At 38.6% G+C, this 22,075-nt stretch overlaps 1 long non-coding RNA gene across 2 annotated transcripts in view; it reads right to left on the minus strand.

Annotated features, from left to right (window-relative positions):
* The window catches only part of LOC137479668 (uncharacterized), a 95,179-nt gene extending 74,641 nt beyond the window's left edge, over nucleotides 1–20,538 (minus strand). Inside the window, exon 1 of one of the 2 annotated variants that reach the window (XR_011002426.1) lies at nucleotides 19,655–20,538. This is a non-coding gene — a long non-coding RNA (uncharacterized lncRNA). The remainder of the gene's footprint in view (nucleotides 1–19,654) is intronic. The other variant, XR_011002427.1, reaches the window with a different exon arrangement.
* Between the last annotated feature and the right edge of the window lie 1,537 nt (nucleotides 20,539–22,075).

Raw genomic sequence — 22,075 nt, forward strand, 5'->3', positions numbered from 1 at the left:
CAGAGAAGATAAAATGCAGCTGCTCTCCACCAGGCTCCAGGCTGCCCAGTCAGCTCCTCTGCCAGCATCTGCCTCAGGCAGCAGGGTCAGGCACTGATGATCAGAGAGGGCATAGGTACAGGGAGGTTTGGACACTGAAGGCATTGCCATTTTACTTGAGCATTTTTATACACAGCCTGGATTTCAGAAAGATTTGGCGGTTGTGTATGTCTTCTTTGAACACACAGGTGTTGCTTTACATATGCAGGGGTGTCAGATTCAGAAAGGTATGAGGTACCTCCCTCTGTATCACTTGTTTACTGATTGTTTGAGGCGAGAAAACTTGCAGAAGAACATTTGTGATGCAGAATTTCCCCCAAAGCAGATGCCACACTTGGATTAGCTAGGAATACCATCACTGGTACTCTTATTTGCTCTCAGTATGAAGCAGTTGTCAAAGATGATGAAAATGAAAAATGTCACTCTGCTGCTTTCCACTCTCATGGTTTCCACTCTCCCTTCACAACCCTGTTTCTTTGCCATACTACAGCACTTACAGAAAACTGCATTCCTTAAATACATAGCACTGCAAAAAGCTTGACAACATTGGAGATCATGGCACACGTGCCACTGTACACGTACACAGGTCTCTGAGGACCAGTTTAAGCACAAAAGGACAAAGAGAACAAGACGAGGAATTCCAGCAGCAAAGCCACATGAAAATCAGTTTTGCACTTGCTGGACCAATAAACCATCATCATAGTTTGTCCCCTCTATATTCTTCCTTGATGTTCCTGATCCTTGACCTTCTGGCTTGATTACATTTAGAGTTGAGGTTTTGTTTTTCTAGTAAGAGAAAAGCAAATGATGAATTGTGTAATAGGGTAAGTCTTATTTATAATCAAGCAAAATGTGACTTAAATGGAGAGACCTTGAAATCACATACATGGTACATTCTGCTGAAATTACTTTGATTTTAAATATGACATTAGGAGCATTATGGCAAGTAATGACATAGAGCTTTTTGTAAGTCACTGAAGAAATATTTTGCTTTGCTAATAAGCAATCCTTTTGTGAATTATCAGCAGCAACCTATTCATCTGGGCCATAATATGAAACATCAGTCTTGCATCAGTGTAAAAGTATTAATACTCAACTTCTCCCTGCAAATCAGTTTAAGAGGATCCCAGTTCTGGGATCTTTCTCTACCTTCCTGGATGGTCAGTGATGTAGAGTGAAAGAGCAAGTTATGACAACACCACCTTCTTCATGGTAGACAGTAATGCCTTGGAAGATGTAAGTGAGGGGAAGCAGAAGTCACACAAGATGGGATTCTGTTTTCTGCAGTTCCACATCATGTTTCTGTCCTGCCATATGCCTACCCATGGAAATCAATAGGCATAGTGTTTTCAGCAAGTGGCCCAAGAATAATTTTTTACTATGGCATTTCATGGCATTTGATGATTCATTGCAAGTGCTTGATTATGCACATTTTGATGAGCTTTTTTCACTGTGAAGGCTTGGGAAAAATGTACACTCACAGGAATACCTCCTCTCTGACATTGTTGTTCTAACTTTCACCAATCACTCCATTCATTTTAGGATCATCAGGTTTTTATTACTGTCTTTCAGCTTCTGCCAAATATGAATTGGTTTTAGGTTCAGTAGTGTAAGTTAAGGAGGGAGGGAAAAGGAGATGGTGAACAGTGAGATTTATTCTCTGTGAAAAAGCTTCACAGTTTATCCAAGATAAAATCTGGGAAGTCAAACTCGCAATGTCAAAATTCAAAGGTAAGGTTGAAATCCCTTATAACATTCACCAACCTCCCACAATACCAAGATGCATCTCTGGCAAAGCCTGACTGAAACTATAAAGTTGCTGGAGACCATTGAGCCTTCCCCCTTTAAGGACAGAGTAAAAGTACATAAGAAATCAGTCCAGGCATTAGCATTACCAGTTTACAGCTCAGATATCTTCATATTTCAAATCCAACAGTCACTTACCCCTATTTAGGCATCTCTTAGTCTCAGAGCACTAAAAAATCCTCTAGACAGCTTCTTTTTACAAACACCCATAAGCAGCATATGCAAAGTATAATTTTAATGCTATATAAGGGGAACTGAATTTGGTCCCAAATACAGTGTCAAGATTAATAAAATACATCCTGATGACTGAGTTATCTCCAACTCATCGTGGATGTAGTCGAAAATAAGCCAGATCCCTGATTTAAGAGTTTTTTTTTAATTAATTTGCCTTTTGTTCCACATGGTGATATTACTAAACCATAGCTTTAGATTCTGTACCATCCTGAAACCATGAGCATAATGTTTGGGTACTGTTGTATTTTTGCCTGCTACAATACAAATTTTATGGATGAACTAAGATCTTTGGTAGGAGTGCAAGAACTAATGTTAAACCAGTTCTGTGAAGGACTGCAGACAATGTTTCTATAGTGCCAAGATCTGGCACAGACTGGGTAACACTAAGTAGATTGCTCCCCATTTAATTACAGTAAAATCAAACTTATAACTGTATTTACACATGAGATGCTCTGTTAAAGCAAAAGTACACAGAAAAAAAGAGCTGTAGATAAGAACACAAGGACAGTTGTTACATATACTTCCTGCATATATGGATTTCACTTTAGAGGATCTAGGCTTGAATGAATTTTGTCAACGAAAGAAGACTCTTCATCTACTAGCATCTACATTGCGGCTTTTGTGGTTGCTGTAGAAGGACTCACTGCACCCAGAAAACAGAGTACTGGTTTCTGCAACTGTATCAGTTGCCTCAACAAAAGTGTAACAAACCTCTACTCAAACACATCACAGCTGCAACTGCAAAATCTCTACCAAAACAGAAAATAAAAATCATCTCTTAAAAACTGCAAATCACAACAGTGCCTAGACCAGAGGATAGAAGAGAGAATGCCCCATTTTATCCCAATTAAGTTCTAATAGCAGAATGACATGTGAACAGATATCCAGTGAGTCATAGCTGAGTAACATGATTTTGTGCAAGAGCAGGGAAGAATTATTAAGGAAACCAAGCCACCGTAATACGCACCACAAAAATTTACATGTGGATGAATTTAGGTCTTTTCAACTGCCACAGCAAGCATTGCTGTTTGGCTAGGTAAGCAGAGAGAAAGAACACAGAATACTAAATTAGGAATAGTCCCTTAAATGCTCAGATTGCAATTGTTCTAGAGAAGCATCCTTGTTTACAGCCTTTACTTGAAAATTTTAGTGATGTTGCAAGACAGCAAGGCACCACTTCTCTCCAGTAATTTTTTATCCAGACATTAATGATCTCCACAGACCAGCAATGCAAGAAAATTAGAAATAAATCATTTATGATTTTACACAGTCTGAGCTGGCTGAGTCATCTCCAACAGGCTATTAAAGCAGCATCATGAGCTCAGCTGGTGTAAAATGCCTAGAAATCCCCAGTTCTTCCTGCAACTGGAGCCTTTTTTTCCATTCTGATTGAAGACAATGAGAAAAACAAACAACTCAACAAAAATCTGAAGAGAAGTTCACAAGGGGTGTTGAGCTTTTCAGCCCCCTCTTTAGGCATCTGCCCCTTTTCCTTCTCTAGTTTGCACAGTTGTAGTCACAACTTTCTCTGCATACCGACAGCTCTCATGTAGGTGAGGGAAACAAAGAGCTGTTCCAAAAAGGAAGGCCAGCTCCCAGACCAGGACCATAAAGCCAATAGCATTGCTTCTGGGATACACCCAGGGATACAAAACAATTACAAATCTTGGCATTGTAGCTAACAGAATTCCCTTCCCTGATTGTGAGCATAAATTCCATAGCTCTGTATTCACATTTGTGGGGGGGACTTTACCCCCATACTGCACATACCAAAAGGTTTTTACCGCTTGACCCATAAAAGAAACTAAGCCAGCTTTTCCATCTCCCCAAAGTGAGCGGTGGTCATTGCTGAGCTGTGGGAATCATTGCTCAGCAACCCCACTGCAGAGGATTTCTGAGAAAGCTTTCTGAGCTATCACCACCAGGGAATAGTAGAAATCAGATATTTTTGAGACATTAAGGCTCTGGTTAAGAGCAGAAAGAAGTTGAGATTTTCCTGACTCTGTGTTACAGAATTACATAATAGTTTGGGCTGGAAAGCTGACCCTGAGATTAGCTCAGATGGTCAGAGCACAGTGTTAATAGCACCGAGATCACAGGTTTGATCTCCATACAGGACATTCATGTAAGAATTAGACTTGATAATCCAGAATATTCTGTGATTCTGTGAAAAGAAGTCTACCAGCCAAGCTTTTCTAGTGTAACCCTGGTGACATTAGATATGACCAATTTCATACAACCTAGAAGATCAGGTAAGTTTATGTACCTATTTGCAGAAAAATTTCCTGTCCTGGTTCCAGCCAGGACGATTAGTTTTTGCAGTAGCCAGAAAAGTGCATGGCTAAGAACCAGTGGTTTTCAACACCACCTCACATCATTTTCTGGGAACACAGGACTGACATGGAAGCAGTCAGGAGCTGTCAGGCTCTGAATGGCATTGTGGTGAGCATTTGAATTTTATACACTTTGGTCATTAATATTGTTTTTGAGCATTTGAATTTTGTACACTTTGGTCATTAATATTGTTGCTGTTCCTGTTTGTTTTCTTATCTCATTACTGCTTCCAGTGAATTGTTCTTACAGCAACTTGAGATTTTTACCTTTTGTGCCTCCAATCCTCCTCTCCAGACAGAGGAGAGAGAGGAAGTGGGTCATGAGCAATTGGTGTGTAATTTGGAATGGCTTCAGTGGGAACACTAAATTAGGCAATACCATTCCTAAACCACAACATATTCACATGTGTATTGTAACTCTCCCTGACAAAATTTGCTACCAGGAAGACAACCATCATATAGTCCCACAGCCTGTACTTTATCATACTATTCTGATACACACACTCCTAAATCATGCAAGAATCGTATGAGGATAAAATTGGCATTGCCAAAATAATAATAATAACAAACCCTGAACAACAAAGCCCTGCTCCAAGGCCAGTTCTTCAATTTGTGACCTTCTCAGAGCACTATGTGTCAGAGCTGCTAAGAGACAGAGGATGGAGAATGCACCAAGATAAGAAGCCAAACTGCAATTTTACCCCTACCCGACAGTCTAGTAGCAGTAAGCCATGAAAAGGGGCCTTGCTCTCCCATCCTCCCCCAGCCACTGATTCTCATTATCTCCGTTCTACAGGCTGGAAGCTAAATGGCAGATACTGCTCATGCATACAAATCTAAGTTTTCTCTGGTTTAGCAGGCTTACTGCCGCCTGTTTGGTATTAAAAAAAAAAAAAAAAACACAAGAAGCCAGTTTTTGGATTTTTTTTAATTGCATTTAGATGTTGGATTAATTGCTGCACCACAAAAACCTGTCTTTGGCGGTACTCTGGGAGCAAGTTGTTCTACAGGACCCAGCAGAGCAAGGGGCAGAATTCATAGATCACGTCACAAAAGCAGACCAGTAGAATGTCAGCACTAAGCCATGCATGTCTCTAACTATGAAGCACAGAGGTGTCCTATCAGCAGTACCACTTTTACTTTCATGACAGATCACAGCCAGCCTGATGCTGATAACTGAATTGTTCCCAGCACAATAAAAATAAGGTACCAAGGATGATCTTGCACTATCATTGCTTTGCAATGATCTCAAACCTGGCTTCTCGTTTTTCCCCAGTTTCTTACTTCAACTCAAAAAAGTTAGAGCTATGAAAATCTGAGTTAGTAAACAAAATATTCTATCTGAATTTCTTCAGTGAAATTCTGGTTTTGAATAATTAACCATTTCCATGCCAGAAGCCTAAAAATACCTATTAAGAGTAGCACCCCAGCCCATAACATTTTTACCCTCCTAGCTGGAAAGGGCAGAATCTTTGGAAAATTATATCCCAAAGAAAAAATTGTCCTAAGGAAAAAAAAAAAAAAGGCAAAACAGCCATACATCAAAAAAAAAAAAAAAAAAAAACCAAAAAAACCCAACAAAACAAAACAAACAAAAAACGACAAGAAAATCCAAAAAACAACACACACCAAAAATAAAACCAAAAACATTTCACACTTGAATAGAAAGGATTAACGAATTCTACATAAAAAGACATCCAAAGTCCAGGAAGTAAACCAAGAGTCTGGTCATTGTAAACTAAACATGTAGAGAGACCTGATTTAAGCCAAGATATATCTCTTCAGTGGTATCCTCTACCCCTTCAGGGTCTCCCACACATTACAGTTATCACTATATTTATGCTGCTACTGCATTTATGTTGCTATCTTTGTGCTGCCATTTACTAAATGGCCATGAGAATGTTTTATCAGTTATCCCAAAGAGATAGTAACCAAAATTAATTACGCTTTTGTTAGAGTAACGATGGTCACAGATTAAGATGGGGTCAAATGTTTGGGACAACTGGGTACTTTATTAGAAGTCAGTCCTGGCTAATATGTTTTAAAAGATACCACCCAAAGAAAAGATAAATAAGAAAATCCTAAAGTCTGTTTATGGCAACTAATCCTCATCAAATTACTGCTAATTAATGGTTCAAAATTAGTTAGAACATCTAGATTCCATTTTATTGGGCAACATTATAAGATTCTCTCTTTTTCCCTGCTTCATCTGAAGAGAGAGCTTAATGAAATTTCTCCCCCTTCTTCAGCCTCTTAAAAAACTCAAAAACCCCAAAAAACAATAAAAAAATTAGAAAAAATCTAGCATGCAAGTGCTCTGAGATAGGGAGAACAGTTGGGGTCTTGACAAAAAATGAATCACTTTTGGAAACCTAAATAGTAAAAAAAAAATTTAAAACAGTGACTTGTTTATGACTGAAAACTCTGTCTGAGGCAACACTTGCAAAAAACACCCAAGTAGAGAAAGAATAGGGAAATAAAATGGTTAAGGAAAAAGTCTGGTTCCTGAAGATACTATTACAAGTGCTTAGGGGAAAAATATTACATTTTTAAAAATTAGGTACCATTTTCTAAATAATCCCTTTCTATATCCTGACAGTTTCTCAGTGCAAGATGTGCACTGCCAGAACTATCCTATTTTCCAGGGCTTCTGATGGAAAAAGATATTATGCTATTATGAATCTAATAATCTTATATCCTCTATTTCTAATGGACCCAGAATGCTCCAAAAATAATTGGGGTAGTTTCTTAACATCAAGTCTTCTATGATTACCCGTGCTTAGCAGCAAAGAGAATTGAACACTTTACTAAGTAATAACATGAAAACTCAAGGAAAAACTTTCCAACATACTGTCAAATTTTATCAGGCATTGAGTGATTAAAGTTCAGTTCAGAGTGTGGTTAGATGAGGCAGTTTTCTAGACACAATTTATCAGAGGTAAGGGAGGTTACCTACTATATATTAAAATACTCCATTGAAACAGAGGCTGGTGAAATGGAGAAAGACTGAACAGAGCTAAATTCTCATTAAGGGCATCAGAATTTACATATCATCCAAATATCACCTGTAAATCAAATATTTCCTTGGAAATTGGTGAAGACTAATTCTTCACATAATACTTAACTGGATACAGAAAAACAGATCAGCAACGCTACCCAAAACCCTCACGCTGCAATAAGACCTAAGTCAGTATTTGTGCATCTTTAACCTACAAAAGAAAAACAAGTGATCCATATACTTTAACATTAATTAACCTCTAATTAGCCCCGATACATATCCATGGCAGATTTCCATTTTGCTTCCTTTCCCATAAGAAGGGTCAGCCTCTTCTCCCAAGTTCTGGTCTTCCTTTGAATAAGACTCTTTTGAATAGGATCTTCATACTACAGGCCCTATCTGAGCAATTACAAAATCGACTTGAATGTTTTCATTTGCAAGACAATTAATTGAAGTCTAATGTATTTAAATGGTATATAGAAGCAACATTTTCAGGCCAATTTGTTGGTTTCTTAAACATCCATGCACATTTCAGGTTTGCATTTGCTCAAAGCTCCTGCATAAACAACCTGAAATTGCTGTGATTTTTTGTCACACTTGCATTGTTTGCTGTGGCTTTATAAAAGCACTGATGAAAGTCTTATTATTAGTATGTTTAATCTGATTTCTTTTTGTCCCTAGCAGCTCTAGTAGAAAAAATTCTTAACTCTCAACTACTCTAACTACATTTCTCTGTAGCTATTTTTGCTAAAAGACTGTTCATCTGTAAATTATTTCATCAGATACAATTCACAGGCATAATGTTATGAGTGAATTTAATTTCCAACATCTCTAAAGAAATAAGGGCTTAGGTCAGTCACAATTTCTGATGGAAAAAGGAGGACTCCCCTTTCATATTATTTGTTTATGACTACCTAGTATTTAAAATTTCAATTCCTGTGCATTGAAGTATCATTTACTCCAATTCTTGTATGTGTAAAAAAATAAAACAAACAAACCAAAAAGCCCCCAGCCACAGACAGGAAACCCACAAATAAATAAAAACAAAACCCCCACAAATATATAGGAGATCAAGATTCTGTTTATTCTGACACAAAGTAAAAATTTTCCTAAAGAATATTTAGGGGCATTTTTTACACTATGAAAAAAGACTGAAGCCCAACCCCAAACAAACAATTAAAGAGGGTTTTTTCTGCTTTTTTTTTTTTCAGCCTCAGGAGATGCAATTTGCTGTCCCTTTCTGAAATAAAGTACAAACCCATTGACTGCAACATGAAAATTTCCAAGAACTCATTTGTTCAAGAACACATTTTGGTTGTTTACTAGGTGCTTGGCTAATGGCAAATAAAGTTTGGAACAGTGACATTCAATTTTGCAATTAATGATATATCATATCTATTCCTTGAAAGATGCTTATGCCTCAGCAGAACTGATATACTTAGGCAAGTAAGGCAATAGAAACACTTCTAATGTGAGGCAGAATTTCACTCCTAAGTTTTATAGCAGCCTGTGTGCTATCCTATTTCTTTCATTAGTAGATACTAATTAGTACTTCACAAAAGAGATCAGTCCTCTTAACCTCAACTTTCAGGTGGGGAAAGAGATCCACATTGAAATACAGTATTTTCCAGCAGGATATGGTTTGGCCCTCCCATACACTAAGGCACTTCCTCCACGTTGTATTTTATCTTGTTTTGGTTTCCTGGCTACAAACTTGATGTCAAATATACAAATAGAGGTAATACATGCAGAAACTATACGGAAGCCAACTATAACTCAAATTCGTGGTGCAGTGGAATCAGAGCCTTTAGAAACTGAGTTTTCTAGGTTTTACATAAATAATACAAAGCTATATATCAAGAAAATACTAGAAGTTAACAGAAGAGTACACATCATCCCCCACATCTCTCACCAAAAAAAAAAATAGAAAATCTGACTTTATCTTATTAGAAGTGTCTTCATTCTTCAGGCACTGGTGTTGTGTCTAACACCATGAGGAAATGCACAGTGAGGGTGTCATGTTTGTGCAGGTCCGTGACAGTGCATTGTCAGATAGCCCTCAGGAGACACCTTTGCCTCTTGGGTACCACAGATGTACAGGCAACAAAACAAAGGACAACAGATATTGTTATTCAAAGGGTGTACTTGTGCACTCATGCAACTACTTGCAACATAAGGTTTAATACTCTTGAAAAATGCTCTGATATTGACTTGAGGTTAGATAATTAATTAAACACTAAAAAAGGCAATTGCTGAGAGGTGGCTAGTTCTTTCTTCTAAAAGTGCATATTACCCTCAGAGAAAGTTTCCATGTAGACATGTCTTAGGTTCTGTTGTGGAGAAAGCTAATGAAGAATGGTCAATAAAAAAAAGTTTGTTCTGTTAGCCAAAAACATCCATGCACATCAATCAGTTCAATTGCCACTCTTTATACCCACAACAAATATAAGCTTCTTTAGAAAGGTGGGGAGATTGAACAGTGTGATACTTGTTAAGTATTTCTTGACAAAATTCGTCAGTGTGATGATAATTTGTGGTAGAAAAAAAAAGGCAAACCCCATCATTGCATTAGCTAAAACACATTGTATCTCACCATATGCATCTCTGAGAGCCATCAGCCACTCAATTTATTTCAGAAAGGACTGTTAGGAACCTCTCTTGGAAAATGCCTCATTTCATTCAAGTAACTCTGCAGACCAAGTCCCTGATGTTCACAAGACTGAATGAACCCTGATATAGCCAAAGAAAGAACAATTCATTCTCAGGCTGATTCTGAATATAAGTACACATCTTCTTTGAAATCCCATTCTAAGAAGGGAGCAGGAAATTCCTATGGAAAGGTTAGCACTCTGATAAATTCATAACACACTGATGGCTTCTGCAGCTTGCTGAGACCACAGGCACTTCCACATCACCACATCATGACTGTGCTATGGTTATTAGCAATCTAAATTTAAAATACTTACTCTGAAAAGGGATAATTTTGCTGTTTCATGCTGTCAAATGAACCTGTAGGTGGGCAATGATATTTCACTGGGGGCTGAAGGTGAATGAAAACTGAATTAAGCTGGATGCTAAATTCAGCAGTATCATAGGAAACCAGGCCATCTGAAACCAAAACAGATGATTCTTGCAATGACTAAGTATTGGATTAGCAGCCTGAATGCTTCACCAATTTAATCTTTTTTAACAATATTATATAAGGAAAGTCTCCCTGCTCAGTTCCTGCCAGTCAAATGGCCAGTCAAATGAGTAATTAACTCCAGACCAGGCTGGTGGTGTATAGGTAGCAATGAAATCACCCTATTAATATGGCTTGCAGATTTCAAGGAACAAAACACTAATTTAAAGTATCCTGTTTTCTCTTTAGCAGAAGGCTACCTAGCTTGCAGTATATGGGGCATCACCCAATTTTAACTTTACTGTTGCAGTGATAGGAGGGCAATCTGCCACTGCCACTTCTACTAATCTATCTCCATATCAGAAATTAAATAACCACAGAGGTGCAAGGATAGTCATTTCAGTGAGATTAACTGACAGGGTACTTTAAAACCCATTTTGACAGCTAGACAAGTTAAAATAAGGGACTGTTCTGGCTCTGTTTTCTCTGTGCTTGTAAAAGAGTCACATACCATGTGCCACAGGGAGGAGGGAGGCAGCAGAGAAGTTGATCCTTCCCCAGGCACATCAGGGTGGTATATGGAAATCTTTATCCAGTCTCAGGATGAAGAGAATGGAAGCCATGAAAGCTAAAAGCAGACACATCCCAGCAAATTACTGTCTTACTGCAAGACAGCCACTCCTGGAGAGTATAAGAACAAGAAGATATGTCTGCTGGTACCTGGGCACAGCTCATTCATCTGACAGCAGAATATTGTTCAGGCTCTTAACAATAGGGATGCAATGACTCCCATTTTTGCCAGGTAATGGCTTCCTAGTAAGGAAGAAAAAAGGGGGATTGTTTCTTGTTATTTTTAAATGCACTCCACTTTTTAAACTTTTTTAAGGAAAAATGTTTTATAGATGAACATGGGAGACGCATTACAAGAAAAGAGTTGTTTGCAGGATCTTTGCTCTGCTCTTCCCCACCAGAGCTGTTTGCAGAGAAGAATGGCTGTGAACACTTTTACATAAGCAAGCTGTGTATTTCTATCACACTTTGCCAGATTAGAATTCAGTCTGAGTACACTGTCAAAGGAGGGCTGATGGCAGGCAAGTGATTCATTCCCTGTTCCAGGCTGTTTGCTTCCAATAAGTCCATTTCACGGGATAGTTAACAGATCCTCTCATGATAAGGATGACTGCTGAAAGCACTTAGGCTGATGTTGCTTTAATACCAAATCTATATTGAGGTGTTTGACATGAGTAGTGCCATACAAAGTAGCTTACAAAGGTTAGTGGAGTTGAACAAGACATGAAACCTAATAACAACATTCCTCTGTTTCTGAAATGCCAATGAAATCTCTTGATGCTGTGAGTATTTTTAAATATGATGCTTTCACACAGCCTTTTAGTTACAACAAATGTAACTATGCTTGCAGATTAATTTGCTGGGTGAAGATTTCACTTTGAAAGTACACTTTCGATTCTTAAAGCCCTTGCACACCTAACATATTCTTAGTAACATTTATGTGGTATAATATTATTGCACTTTTTTCCTTGAGGGAAAACCACCTGAAAAGGGAAAAATAAATACCTTGATATGACTGTTTATTGCATATGTCCTGATTTTATGTGATATGTAATTGTTTATATAATAAACATTTATAATGTAGGGAAATAAAATATTATACAAAGCTTCTACAGAGAAGATATTTTCAAGTATTAATGATGAAAGTCAAAGAGTTCAAACAGTTCTCCAACAGAAATTTTTTCCTTCTATTTTCCAAAAGTGCTTTTGACTTAGAGCCATCACATTGGAAATCATCCTGTCTGTATTCACATGCATTTCTGGAAAATTTCCTCTTTCTCCTGCCCTGAAGGTCCTTTAAACTTCATTTTTGCTTGGATCCTTTGAATTCTTTTCCAAGCCACTGGGTATATAAACAAAGCAGAACTCCCATAATATGTGGTCATCCTAATCATCAGAAGTCCTGAGTACTGCGATAGTTGATACATGAACCACTTCTTTAAAAGAATGAAAAAATAATTTAATTTGATTTTAAGCTCTTTCTATAGTCTTTATTTTCACAAAGATATACACACAGTCACATGTCACTTGGTCAATAGAGAATGACTTGCTTGCTGCTATGCTGCTCACACTTTCACCCTCTACTTGCATTAGCAATTAAAAAGTATTAACTGAGCATATGGTTTGACTGAAGGTCAAGACCTGTTTTAACTCATACCTAACAATTTGTTAGGAGCATTGATAATGATCCTACACATTGTAGGATCACATTGTAATGATGGTACACTGAATTGTACCATCATTATGGTATCTGTATGTCTAGTGAAAACATATATTGACTGCTTTCATCAATATTACCTTGCTGCATTAACTGTCTATAAACTGCACTTTCCTGTCACCATGGAAGAGGGACAGTGCAGAAACCCAAGGTGTCAGTGGTGGCTACCATGCATTGGTTAAAGCTCATGGAGATAAGTACATCTCATCTCAAAATAATTATTAGGTTTTGGTAGTTTCCCTGAATTTTGAAAGATTGCTCACAAAGTGGCTCAGCCAAATATTATTTGGGGTCCTTCAAGAACCTGGCAGTTTGTCCATGAACAAATTTTCAAATGTTCCCACATATTTAATATGTAGTGTTCATAGCCCAGTTAAGTGTCAAAATTGCATTCTCTCCACATCCCCCACCAAACATTGTGAATCAAGTAAAGAATAACAGGTTTAAGTATCAGATCTGAAAATGCATCCTGAAATATTGCAAAAGCCAAAAATCTAATTCTGGGAATGGTAATTAAGAGGGATATACCTGTATTTGTCAGCCAAATATTCACTCTATTAACCTGTTTGCACTTTAACATGTTAATTGAACATACAAACATCAAATCCATAACATGCAATTCCCTGAGCAACTGCTGCTCATCCCAGTGCTGACCAGTAGGAAGGAGTGAACTCAGATCTGTTGTGTTGAGTTCTGCCAAAAACATCAAGACAGCTAAAAAAAAGTGGAGGAGGAAGAAATAAAGAAGGTGTGGGGGGCAAAAATGCTTACACAGTCACAAAAGGGACATGTGGTCATGACAGGTGATGTATATGCATCTAGCTAGATGCAAATCAGTTGGTCTGTTACACTCTGGGAGGGAACAAAAAATCTGCATACACACCGAATACTTATATCTTACACCCTGGCCAAACCAAAACAGATGACAAATGGCAGCACTCACATGAGATATTGAGCAACAACTCTAAAATGCCCAAGAGGCCATGCCTTTTTCCTCCTCCACCTCAGATTAAATAAGCTTACATCCTCATTGGAACCCCAACAGGCAAGCACCACACTGAAGTTCCACTAGAACTCAAGTAATGGTACTAGAAGACTGTTGAACAGCTTCCAACCCCAGTGAAACTATGAAAATATTCTTACATTCTAAAAAAGTTCATGGCCTCAGTTAAGTTGGAATATAGTTCTCTGGGGCCATTAGTCTGAACTTGTCACAGCTCCTTCATGGCAACTATAGGTACTGAATCACAAAGTGTCTGGGGGAAAGCAGAATCCTAAAAAAGCCAGTGAGTCATACTACTGTGCCCCATTACTTCAGGAGGTGAGCACTATTCCCAGTACTCATGACAGTGAGCAAGCCTGACTTGTCCACCTGATTTTTCCAACACTAAACTTGGAAACTTGCATGAAATCTTACTCATGACAGTGGGCTTAGGGATTGATAGAATTGATACAGAAACTGTTGGAGTTCAGGATCAGCAGTCATCAGAAGAAAGTAAAGCATGCAGTGAATTTATTGTTTAATAAATTTTTATGTTCCATGGTTAGCTTGGGAAGTCCCCACAGGAACCTAAGGGACCTTCTTCACCTACTTCAAGAGGCTTGATATTAACTTTGCTTTTAATAATTAAGTATCTAAATGAACAAAAGTAACAAAACAGCACTTTTGTCTGTGCTTCAGGAGTAGTAGTTAGCAGAGTCATGTTTTCATCTTACGTACTGTATTTCTTCAGAATACATCCAGCTGTCAGACTCTGAAGAAATTAAGAAAATTTAAATAAAGAAAAGAAAATTACTTTTCCTGTAAATAGTATAGAGCTTTTCCAATATTTCACTACTATTGTACTATTTCCCTCCTTAATAATATTTGGTACTGACAATGCAGTGCAAATTAAGAGAAGAAAGCCTTTCTGCAGACAGAATCATATAGAATTGGACTGAAGCTTAGAAGGACATTAAAGAAGCTACTCTAGAAAATAAAAAATATATATTATATATTTTTTAAAGGAATACATCTCCCAGCCATATCATCCTTCACAAGTGGAGTCTGCAAAACAATTTATGCACAGTAGCCTTTTGCAACTCCTATTTGCTTTCTGAATTTCTTCTTCAGAGTGGATCTGAGTGACAGAAAACACAAACTGCATGTGACCCCTTTGTACTGGAAAGGAATGAAGAAAGCAGCAGGAGCAAGCAGGGCCCTTTCCTCTACCCACTGAAACAAGCCTCAGCATGGCCTTAATGTTGCAACTTTCTACTTAATACTAAAAAAAAAGTGATATATTTACACCCAATCCAAAATATGACAATGAAGAAGATTTTCAGGCTGTGAAGCTAAAATATCAAGCATCTTGCAGCTGGGCTGAATGGATTTGAGAATCCCTTAGAGTCAGCATCAACCATCCCTGATGTACAAGCACGGCACAGTTTGAAGAGATTTGCACTTAATTTGTGATTAAAGGCTTGCAACTCACAAAATAGAAAGAAGCAGAGAAAGAAATAAAGCTTGTCTGTAGACAAATAGAGTTCAGCCTACCTGTTTTTTGTACTTCTGTCCATAATTCTGGTAGCTGGTGCTTTTCTGTGCCAATAAAACTATCATTGAATTGATTGTCTAAGCTGCTAAGGAAACCAAAGGGATGATGCTAATGGATAATATTTATGACACTGGGAACCTTAGGAAACATTTGCCATGAATAGATGGTGTCACAAGTTACTTAAAATCTACATTGAATCTTAGCACAGAAAAGAGAACTAGATAGGATTTTTCCCTTTCTGTTTTACCTCTGACATTTTATTTTTTATCAGATACTTATAGCTTTATGCTTGGTTTTACTGTCAGCAACACTTTATAGTCATTTTTCTAGCTTTATTTCAAAACACAGGCGTTATCTCAAACACATTCATTCTAGTTCTAAGCAGTGGAGTCCAGGATTTTTTTTAAGCATCACACATGATGCAAAATAGGATTTGACTTTGGGAATGTTCTCCAGAGGACAGAATTTTTGAATCAAAAACATTGGATTTTATATGCTTCTACCTTTGCTCTTATGAACTGTAAGTTATGGAAGATTTTCATAACAGATGCAGCAGATCTCATAAACCAAACTGCTATGTTACAAATTATTATATTTTCAGGAACCTATGTTTATATTTTTAAAAAATAATCTCCATTAAAAAGTGACAGACTTTCTAAAAGCATTAAAAAAGCACCAGGGAACTGTAAGTTATTTTTTCTCTTTTCACAAGCTATATGTTCACAGCATGAGTCATCTATCAAAAGCAACCACACAAGTCTGAACTTATACCAGTGAAGGATCAAGCTCCAGGCACTTATTTATTTACAGAAGGCTCGAGGAGCTATTTCTGCACTGGAGTTTCAGATGACCCATAGTCAGACCCCTTGTTGCCATGGAAATCTCACAACACCATTCTCTGCCTTGCTCCCTTTCAAGATCCTTCTTTGCATCCCTGGTGATCCCTGCTTGTCACAGCTTCCCTGGATCCCTCATTTTGGGCAGGCAGCAGCTGCTAGCTGGACTGGAGCACATTTAACCCTGTCTGGCACTTCCAAGTCATAGAAAGGTCAAAAAAAGTTATTTTTTAGGATTATGATACTTGACTGAACATCTTCTGCCACTTTACATTCTCATGCACTCAGACCTCCAAAGTTGTGTCTCATTGCTTAATAACAAAGACGGAAACAGAGAAACTAGTGTCCTCCTGTGCTGGTGAGAGAGTAGGAATTAACAATAATTCACCAATTAACAATAATTTGTTCCTGGAGAAAGGAAAGAGAAATAATATCTGATGACTCCTCATTCTCATGGGAGAGCAAATCACTGAGACAATTCAGTGACAGCTCATAAGGTGCATCCAGAACAAAGCAATATAAAATCCCCAAAAGACTCCTAAAACACCAACCCCCCAAAAATGTTGCAAGGCACAGGGAAGCATACACTCCACCTGAGCACATAATCACAGAATCTCTTGAGTTGGAAGGGACCCATAGAGATCAGAGTCAAACTCCCTGCTCTTTGCAGGAATACCTAAAACTAAACCATGTGGCTTTAGATGCTTTTTGCAAAATCTCTATAGCTGAAAAATCTCTGCATAATGGACAACAATTATTCCTCTTTTTTTTCTCTGTTGCACCTATGCTTCTGCTTTAGACTCTCCACTTCAGGATCATATATTTATTTACACATGAAAAATACTGCTCTTTCCTAATAGAGCAGATAGGAACAAGTACCTAAAATAAGTTAGAGAACATAAAAATCTGAAAATTTATAGGAAGAAGTATGAGACAAGAGTACATTATACCATCTCAACAAATACAGGGCATTAAAGTCATATAGAGAACTTCCCTTGGCATGACCTGATGCAGACATTGACCATAGATGATATATGAAAACATTTAAAAAAATAATACTAGTTATTATTCTTCATACAAATAGATAATTCCATTTTCAGAAAGAGATCTCATTTTTACCCAGCCTGTAAGCATTAGAACTGCAACCTACCAAGATACACGTATTTGAAGCAATTTCAGTATGAGACCATGAGCATCACTGTGTAAGTGAAAGGGGGAAAAAAACAGTTGTGACATTTCCAAGTCAGTTCTAGGCAAAACTATTTGAAGAAAACACCTTCTCACAATTGCCCAGTGCTGCTGTTCACCTTTTAGTCTCTTCTGTGGCCTCAGGAGAGAAAGCTAAAACCGGTGTTCCTGACACTTTTACAGCTTGTGAAATTTAAATAGCTCTCTCTCTGTTCAAGATTAAAGGATTTTTTTCAGTAGTAGTAGTAGTCCCAGCACTGAAAATTAGCCCATTCCAATTAAGGTTTCAACTAGAAGTAATGTCTCCCTTCAGGGAATACATGACATTTTAAATTAAGAAACATTCCAGCTAACAAGCCTATAAATCTTCCCAATTAACTGTATTCTCTGCTAGTTTATGATTTTTCTGTTCAATTTGACAATCCTAATCTCCCAGAGAGTGCAGAAAAGGATGAGACCTCTGTGGAAGTTGCTTTCCACTTGATGTACTGGAAGTAAAAACAGACTCTCTCTCTGACTGTACTTTTATTTGACAGATCTGAGCCAAATGGCACATCAAAGGCCAGTACTCTCCACTGCCATCAGGTGAAAAGGTTTCCAGTCTGCCAAAAGCCTCTGTGACACATTTCTCACTTTCCACAAGGAAGCTCTGTGGCAGCACAACTAGAAACACAGCAACAAAGGATTCTCATACAGGAGCACTTTGCACACTTCTCCACAGATTATTCTTTTACTAATCAAAGCCTTCAGGGAACACAGTCAGGGTTTGTCCTAGGAAGCAGTGTCACACAGTGGTGATTGAGGGTGCCAGGTGAGGTAGGCTGGAGGAAAAAGCAAGCACACCTGTTAGGAGCATTAAATGTAGCTTTCCTCTTTGTTATAGGCTTATTCCCTTTTAATATGTTAAGAGGGTAGCTGAAAAGAACTGCTAGGAAGATATAAAAGGGACATCTGTGAAAGTCACAAATAGGGAGAAACATAAGCCAAGCACAGGGGGAAAAAAAAAGAACAGTAGTTGAAGAGATCACTGTGTTTTTTGAAAGACAAATGTCAAAAGCTATCATCCTAAATTGGATGAAGCAAGCTGGGGTGTTGCCAGACACACTGTAAAAACAGAGCCAGCTAAAGGATCATGTTGGCTAACCAAGTGTGATCATGGAAACATGGAATGGTTGAGGTTGGAAGGGACCTCTGGAGATCATTTAGTCCAAACCCCCTGCTAAAGCAGTTTGACATTCAGGTGAATTTTTACTATCTTCAGAGGAGACTACCTTCTCTCTGAACAGCCTGTTCCAGATTCTATCACTCTCACAGGAAAGTGGGTTTCAGTTTGTGCCCATTGCCCCTTGTCCTGTCACTAGGCACCACTGAAAAGAGCCTGATCCCCTCTTCTTGAAACCCACCATTAGGATATTTATAAGTACTGATAAGATCCCCTTTTGGTCATCTCTTCTCCAGGCAAATTGGCCCAGATCCTTCAGCCTTTCCTTATAAAAGAGATGCTCCCCCATCTATCTTTACAGCCCTTTGCTGGACCTGCTCCAGTAGTTTCTTCTCTTCCCTGAACTGGGAAGCCCAGAACTGGACACAGAACTCAGATGTGGCCTCTCTAGGGCTAAGTAGAGGCTCAGGATCACCTCCCTCATCCTGCTGGCAATGCTCTTCCTAATGTACCCCTGGATCCCATTGGACTTCTTGGCCACCAGGGCACTGTTGGCACATGGACAGCTTACTGTTCACTGGGACTCTCAGGTCCTTCTTCACAGAGCTGTTTTCCAGCAGGTCAGTCCCCAGCCTGCCATGGCACCTGGGGTTGTTCCTCCCTTTAGATGCAGGACTCTGCTCTTGCATTTGTTGAATTTCATTTGGTTTCTCTCCACCCAACTCTTCAGCCTGTCCAGGTCTCGCTGACTGAGACTGCAGCACTCTGGTGTGTCAGACATTCCTCCCAGTTTTGCATCTTCAGCAGCTCTGCTCACACTTGTCTGAGCTCTGCCATTCAGCCAATTCTCAATCCACCTCACTGTCCACAAACTCATCCCACACTATCTGAGCTTACCTATGAGGATGTTACAGCAAACAGTGTGGAAAGCCTTGCTGAAGTCAAGGTAGACAACACCCACTGTTCTCCCCCATCTACCCAGCCAGTCATTTCATCCTAGAAGGCTTTCAGAGCAATCAAATCGCTTCCCCTGGTGAATCCATGCTGACTGCTCTTGATAATCCTTTCCTCTACATGTTTAGAGATGACATCCATAATTCGTTGCTCCATCACCTTTCCTGGCCATAATGAAGGTGAGGCTGACTGACCTGTAGTTTCTGAGTCCTCCTTCTTGCTTTTTGAAGACTGGAGTGACACTGGCTTTTCTCCAGTCCTCAGACACCTCTTCAGTTCTCCATGACTTTTCAAAGATGATAAAGAATGGCTTAACAATAACATCTGCTCAGTACTCATGGGTGTATCCCTTTGGGGCCTGTGGATTTGTGGGTGTGCCCCATTTGGGCCCATAGATTCGTGGTTGTCAGATCTGCCTAAATGACCTCTAACCCGATTCTCCTCAATCAAGGGAAGATCTTAATTTCTCCAGACTTTCTCCCTTCCTTCCAGGGTCTGGGATTCACAAGGGCTTGCTTCAGCAGTAAAGATGGAGACAAAGAAGGCATTCAGTAATTCTGTCTTCCCTATCTCCTGTGTTGCCAGGGCACTCACCTCATTCAGCAATGTACTTAAAGGAGCTCCTCTTGTTGTCCTTGTCACATCCCTGCACTCTGACAATGTGCCTGTATTTCTCCTAAGTGGTTTGCTTCTTTTTCCACATTTTGTAAACTTCCTTTGCCATGATCTCGTTGCTAAGCCACACAAGTCTATTCTCTTTGTGCATCCCTATGAGTAAGGAATCAAGCAGTCTTGACCTTGGAGGAAGTGATGCTCAAGTATTAACCAACTCTCTTGGACCTGCTATAATTCAGAGGTGTACGATGTGGTGCAACTTGAGGCCATTTCCATGGGACAGTGTGCTTTGGAACTAGAAGCTGTTAGCGCCTATGCTGGCTCACAACACAGGGAGCAACAGTGCACTGTCCCACAGATGCAACCATAAGAGCACAAAGAAAATATTTTACAGAGATATTTAAAAAGAAAATTTTGCTACTGTAAGAGGAAAACAAAGTCGTTTTCCCAAGGTTATTGTCCAAGGCTGAACTACTGGGTTGTGCTGTGGAAAGAAAAAAAAAACACCAAAATACATCACATGTCCTCTGAAAATGCACCATGTGTCACTACCTTCCCTAAGGATAGCATGAAGCAATTTCTGCTGTGTGGCCTTTGCAAACCAAACAATATTAGTCTACCACAATTGAGAACATCCCTGTGCTGCCAGATCTAGGGCCACTGCAGCTGATCTCCACTTATGAAAATAAGACAAAACCCTCCCTTCCCAAGAAGCTTGGGACTTCAAAAAAGGCAGGTAGTAAAGGAAAGGGGTATTGTGCAGTCCTTTTAACCTGCATCCTGAATCCACAAGTTTTAAGACTGCCTGTATATCAGGGCTGCCCCTCAGAGCAATCTATATTTAGTAGATCCTGGACAGAAAGTAAAAGAGACAAATATATTAAGATTCCTCATTCAAAACAAACAAACAAAACAATAACAACAACAAAAAAAAACACAAAGAAAATAAACAAACAACAGAACCCAAAATCCAACACCATAGCACATTCTAGTAACAACAGAAGTGCACCACCAGGTAAATGAGTTTGTGTTTACAAAACCTCTAATTCTTAATTAGGTCTGTTTAGCACTGAGCATTACTTGCTGATCTTAATGCACCTTCTTCTATTGATCACACTGCAGCAACTGCTATTGCTGCCATGTAAAAATCTGTACTGTGATAGAAACCTTTCCACATAAGAACATAAATGAGGGTGCTTGCCCCATTAGGAAACAGTCATGTTCTAATTAATTTGTAGGAGGCAGAAAATAGATAACATATGGCTCTTCTCTTACAGAATCAAGGGGGAAAAAGAAAACATATTTACTTGTATTTCCAATACCAAGAGACCATCTCTACATATTTTCCAAGTGTTTACCACCTCTTCCAGAGGCACATCTTTTGTAGGTACCATTCACTCTGAAGTTGAACACGATATCTCAGACCTAAAGGCAGACCTCATGCATGAATCATTAAAACAATTATGGTCCTTATAAATCCAAATAGAAAAAAAGAATAATTTAGAATAAAGGTATCTAGTTAATCTCTACCATGATTACAATACCAAGAATTATTTTATTAACCAAAAACAATGGAAATATTGTCATATTTCAGCACACAACAAAGCAAGAAAAACAATGTAAGAGACTTAACATTTCTAGCAACAAAGGTCTGGAAACTGCTTAGTGAGTCCTATATCTTGTTAAAGTTTAAGCCCCACTTAAATAAGTGAATAAATGAGAAAAAAAAATCAAAGCAGACATGGTCTGTATAAAGTTTTGGGAGTGCAGTTTTCAAAATAGGGAAATCATGGATAGGTAAATAATGAATCTTGCCTGGACAGGGAAATTATGAATCAGTAAGTCATTACAGTCTCAGGACAGCTGTTTTGGGGGATATTGCCCACCATCCAGGCTCCAACATAGGATCCTATTATTCCCCCACCTGACAAAGAAGTAGCCACAATACAGTGTGGAAATGATGTG

The sequence above is a fragment of the Anomalospiza imberbis genome, chromosome 1, assembly GCF_031753505.1.
Source record: "Anomalospiza imberbis isolate Cuckoo-Finch-1a 21T00152 chromosome 1, ASM3175350v1, whole genome shotgun sequence".
Taxonomy (NCBI): Eukaryota; Metazoa; Chordata; class Aves; order Passeriformes; family Viduidae; genus Anomalospiza; species Anomalospiza imberbis.